We start from the raw sequence: 6011 nt of genomic DNA on the forward strand, positions 1-6011 counted from the left end.
TATATATCAACTTGTTTTACGGTATGGTCTCACTTTCCAATATATTATAGGTTAAATAACACATGCTGGTACTAAAATTTTTAAAGAAGTTACTTATTCCCTTAAACCTATCTATCATAGCACTTCATTAAAGTCTTACTTTAAAAAATATCATCCAGGTAAGTTTATCCTGGCCACAATATAATCTCACTACATTATTCAACACCAACTTTAAAAAGATGGGGGACATTGTATATGAGTGTTTTAGTAAAGCTGAATCACAAGGATGAGATTGTTACTTCCATTTAGAATGTAAAAAACCACAAAGGAATTCTGCTTTCATTCTAATACCAGCAACAAAGGCTACTGTTGTGGTTTGGGTCTGGACTGACTCCCCAGTCATCACATGCTCAGAGGCTTTTGGAAGGTGACTGGGTCATGAGGATGCTGCCACTGGCTTGCTGCTTGAGGTGGGCTGTGGTCAGAAGCGGCCAGTCACTGCACTCTGGCCTGGAAGGGTGCATTTCCCTTTCCAGATTTTCCCTTCTCTCTGCTTTCTGGCCTCTGTGAGACTTTGGGGGACATTCCAGGCCTAACCACACCCTAAGGCTTTCATTGTTGTGAACTTTCAAGCGAAACAACATTCCACCATGACCAGCCCTTCCAACTGTTGTACGTGCCTTGGAGCCAGTAAACTTTGGATTGAAACCTCTGAAAAAGGATGAGATCAAGTAAATTGTTCCTCCTTTAAATTTTAGTGTTGGATATTTTGTCCTAGGGATGAGAAAAGTGACTACAACAACTAAAAATCCAAATGACCTACAAAGTCGTGACTTCTCTTGAACCTGTGAGAGGGCTGAATTCTGAGAGGCAGAATACATGAATTAGCTCACTGTTTCCAAAGCATGGAAAAGAAGAGATAACTACCACAGAGGTAATAAAGAAGAAATTTTCTAAAAACTGCTTCAGTTTTTAAAGCCAAGTATCCATCTAAAATGTCTGGATACTCCAGACATTTATGCTCATTTAAGCAGAATTTATGGTCAGTTTCCAGCTCTTCTTCCAGGGACTCCTGCAGAAGCTCATCAGAAAGACCAGGGGAGGGGAGGAAAGGAGCCTAATGAGGACCCTCTTCGGAAGCATAGAGCTGTAGGTTGTGATTGGGCCACTGGTCAAAAATATCCTAGAGCACTGTTCATTTCCCTATATGGTCCTTCATGAGAAACAAAAGCTTTAAATTCTGGGATTAGGTAGCAAAACTCTTGCCTCTAAAACTAAGATAGAAATAAAATACATGGATTTCTAGGAGTACTGTAGGACACTTTGTTCCCAACTTGAGTAGCCAGACAAAGATCCATTGCTGCTAGGGAAAAAGTAGACAAAAATGTCTCTTGATTTTGATAGACTGAAGGACATAGAGGAACACAAAAATGTCTCTTGGGGGTTCCAGGGAATTCTAATTCAAATACAGCAGAGGGTTTCTACTGCTTGGGGAGGGGCAGAGAACTTCCTGCTTCATAAGACTCACCATACCCATAAGGCAGAATTTGGCTGCCATAGGATGAGGTGGAAGAAGAGAACTGAATAATAAACAGTCAGAGTCCATCCAGAGACTGCTGAAAGCTCAGGGCAGAGGAGGAGTACTGAGATAAATCCTCCATCACCAGGGGTCCCATACTAAGAATAAGATGGTAGTGATATCAGTGTAGGTAGCTACCAGAAACCAGATATGAACTAAGGATGGAAAAGTGGTAGGTGAGCAACAAGGGGAGATTTGCTCATGCTGGTGACAGCAGTCTAAATTTTCTGAAGCTGTGGTCTCTGAGTTTCCTGAAGTGGGTATCTTATAACTCCCTTCAGGTTCTTTACACCTATCTCATGATGATTCAGGGTCCTGCATATATGCACCTCAAGGATCTGGTCCCCAGACTGACTGATGGTAACCCTTATGGGACTTGACTTGTCTACCTACATTAGCATAGCAGTTTTGTTCCTTCTAATGGATTTTGGCTACTGTAGTTGTTTTGACTGAGACTATAAGTTCAACCATCACCCTCCTAATGTGAGGGTCAAGGTTAACAGGTTATTAGAAGAAAGACTCATTAGTTACCACCCATGACCACTACCTGAATTCTAGGAGAACATGAGAAACCAACCCTGAATAATGGCCCAGTTGCCATCTGTATTAGTCAGTTTCTTGCTATTAGGACACAATACTTGACAGTTATTACTTCAAAGAGCAGTTTCTTTGGCTCACAGGTCCAGCAGATAGGTCCATGCCTGGAGAGCTCCACGGCAGGACTGGCCTGGTGGACAGGCCTGATGGAGGACACGGCATCCAGGGAGCAGAGAGAAGGGAGGAGCTCACGATCAGGATGCGTTCTTTTAGAACATGTTCCCAGCGGCCCACATCCAATCAAGACTCACCTTGTAGCAGCACATTCAGCTAATTAACTAAAAAATGGATGAATCCACTGATGACTAGAGTGACCCCATATTCAATCACCTTCCAAGCACATGAAATTTGGTGGGGGCATTTTAGATACAAGCCACAACATTCTACCTTTGAGTTCAAATGTAAAATACATTTAGTCCATCTCTAAAAGTTGTCGAAGTCATAAAGTTCCAGCACTATTTTTTTTTCCAGTACTGGGGATTGAACTCAGGACCTTGCACTTGCCAGACAGGCACTTATTCTACTGAGCTATCTTCCTGGTCCCTCCAGTACTATTAAAAAAGATCAAACTCTTGATTCTCTGAAAAGCAAGGCAAACACTTAGCTGTGAAATTTGTATTGGTCACATTCCTTTCACTGGGACAAAGTACCTGATGCCAGAAAATTCAAGCAGAAGTGTATTCTGACTCATGACCTCAGCCTGTAATCATCTGGCTTTAAGATGGAATGGCATGGCAGAACAGTATGATAAGGGGAAGCTGCCCAGTCAATGGAGCCTGGATGTAGAGAGAGAAGAGTTGAGCCAGGAACATGAATGTGCATTCCAAGTCACACTTTTGGTGACCTCCACTTCCTACAATATGGTATCTATCCCAAACATAAGATTTATGGGGCAACATTTTAGCTGAAAACTGTAATACCACCTCTGAACTCTACTCACCCCCTCTTGTTGAGGGAGGATTTCATTAGTGGCAGATGTCATTTTTAGGCTGTGCCTGACAGTCAATAAAGACCTTGCTAAAGTTCTGCTTTCTCACTCTGAGTCACTTTCTGTACACCTCTTTGCAAGTCTTCTCAGAGAGGATGCAAGAGACAACACTGTCACACAGCACAGATTGTCACCTAGCCAAAGCTGATCCCAATTTCCAGTAATCACAGCTCATGGCAGGAAGTATTTGAAGTTGTGATGATCCTCCTAATATTGGGTCATGATATAACCCAAATGATCTCACCTATTGATTTGACTGTCTTAACCCTCATATTGAAAGTTTAACAGAAGACAAAAAGTGGTCAGTTTTTTGTATAAATACTGTTTAACAGTCTTTCTACTGTCCTTTAGTGTAGTGTTCAACATTCAATCAACAAATTTAAGACCCATTAAAAAGGCAACTAGTAAGTTTTATTGTCAAAAGATAAGTAAATGGAATAATAGAGATAACCCAAATATGAAACCTTATTATTCAGGAATTATATAATAACATAATTAATATTGGAGGAACTAGAGAAAAAATTAGGCAACATACATACCCAGATGGTGTGGTGGATTGACAACTGGAGGTCAACTTATTACATCCAGCTGAACTGAACTAGCATGATGCTGAGTATAGGAGGCCCACCTGAGGATTATTGTCACAGCGTAATAGGCAGAATGGGAGAGAAAGGAGAAGGAAAAGGGGAAGGGGAAGAAGAAGAAGGAGGAGGAAAGAGAAGCAGAAGAAGGAAAGAGAAGCAGAAGCAGAAGCAGAAGCAGAAGCAGACGAAGACGAAGACGAAGACGAAGACGAAGACGAAGACGAAGACGAAGACGAAGAAGAAGAAGAAGAAGAAGAAGAAGAAGAAGAAGAAGAAGAAGAAGAAGAAAAGGAAAAAGGGAGCTGCTGGTTCCTTAGGCTAGTCTGCTGGAACACCTTTTCATGCTGCTTTCCTAAGGGGAACTCAGCTTTCCTTACCTCTGGAGAAGCACAGAGCATCACTGTTGCTGAGGAGGGCTGTGGTACTTTTCAGGGGAGTTCTGGTTCTTTAAACACTGCTTCTTGGTTCCACATCCCTTAGCCTGCTAGTGCAGACCCTTCATCTCACTGGCAGACTTTCTAGAACCCACCACTGACCTTTGGATGTTCCCAGTGCAGATCGATGAAGTGGGCCCATGTGAAACATTGTCTTGGGCTCTAGACCTCTAGTTAGACTCAAGAGAGGCATTGTTTTGGGCTCTAGGTCTTTAGTTGGACCCATACAGTACATTCGTGTGGGATCCAGGCCCTCAGTTGGGCTCTTTGGTCTTTAGTATATAAAAAACTTTCCTGTACTCTCTTTTTGTATATAATTGTTTTTGTGAATATTATACATAATCTTATAAAATATGTGTCCTGTATTGTATTGTTCCCCTTGCAAAACCCCAAACTATGATGGGAAATGTTAGCAAAGAGATGAAACTATGGAAATGTTAAATGAGAATCTAGGGGCTGGCAAGATAGATCAGCAGACTAAAGCTCCTGTTAGGCAAGCTTAGGCAAGTGTAGGGACCATGGTTCCATCCAGGAACCATATCTGGCACCAGCCCCACCCCCAGCGTGGGCTGAGCCGGCCAGAGTCCAGGCACCATGGCACATGCCTATAATTCTAGTACTGGGGAGGCTGAAAGCAGGAGGATCATGATGAGTCTGAGCTGCATAGTGAGACTCTATAACAACCAAATACATTACAAAAAATAAAAAAATAAGTATCTAAAAATACTAGAGGTATGTAATTCTTTTAATGAGCTTAAATGCAGATTGGACACAACTGTGGAAAGTATTATTTAAGTTGAAGAAATGAAATACAAAAGGGTGAAAAAAGTAGGTGAGAATGTCCAAGGCTCAACGATAACACCAAAAAAGTTAACAAAGAGCTAATGTGAATTCTAGAAAAAAGAATTGTCTAATGGATACATATAAAAAATAAAGGAGCTGGGAGATGGCTCAGTGGAATAAGCACTTCCCTGGCAAGCGCAAGGGCTGGAATTCAATCCCTGGTTCTGCCAGAAAAAAAATTTAAAAAATAAAAATAAAAATGAAAAACTCTTCAAAATTAATAAAAAACTGTGAGTCATAGAGTCAAGAATCCAAATCAGGCTAAGTTACACACACACACACACACACACACACACACACACACCCTTTGCACATATCATATTCAAACTACTGAAAATCAAAGATAAAATATTAGAGGAAATAAGCAAAAGAAATTGTATATAGAAGAATCACTTTAGAGTTGTCAGAAACTTTGTAACCCGCAGACAGGAGAGGGACAGCTTTAAAGTTCTGGGGGGAGAAAAGTAAACCTTATCAATCTAAGGTTGGATAGCCAGAAAAGATGTTTTCAAAACTATAGGCTAAATAAAATTGCTTTGGCAAAAACATGAAAACTAAGGGAAGTGACTGCCAGGAAGAAGTGCTGAAAGAAATCTTCAGGTCACATAGAAGTTTTACCGTAAGGAAAGCTGGATCAATATAAAAAGTTGGAGGGGAGAGTAAGTTTCAGATTTACATAAAAAATCTAAAGATTTAAAAGAACAATGTGAAAAGTGGTAAATATCAGAAACTTGTTTTTCGTTAATTTTAACCAATTTAGAAAAGGATTTTTTAAGGCCGGCCAAATAGCTCAGCAGATTAAAGTACCTGCTGAAGCAGACGCAGGGACCGGGAGTTCTCTCCCTGGTCCTGTGGTGCCAGCTTGGTCCCTGGGGGCACAATGAGCCTGCGACTGAGACTAGGCGAGGTGGCACGCCTGTAATCCCAGCACTTGAGAGGCTATAAACAGGAAGATCACTACGAGTTTGATGTATGTAGTGAGACCCTGTAGACACTGTCCTAGATAC

This window comes from Octodon degus, unplaced genomic scaffold (genome assembly GCF_000260255.1).
Source record: "Octodon degus isolate 3935 unplaced genomic scaffold, OctDeg1.0 scaffold00032, whole genome shotgun sequence".
In the NCBI taxonomy this organism is placed as follows: Eukaryota; Metazoa; Chordata; class Mammalia; order Rodentia; family Octodontidae; genus Octodon; species Octodon degus.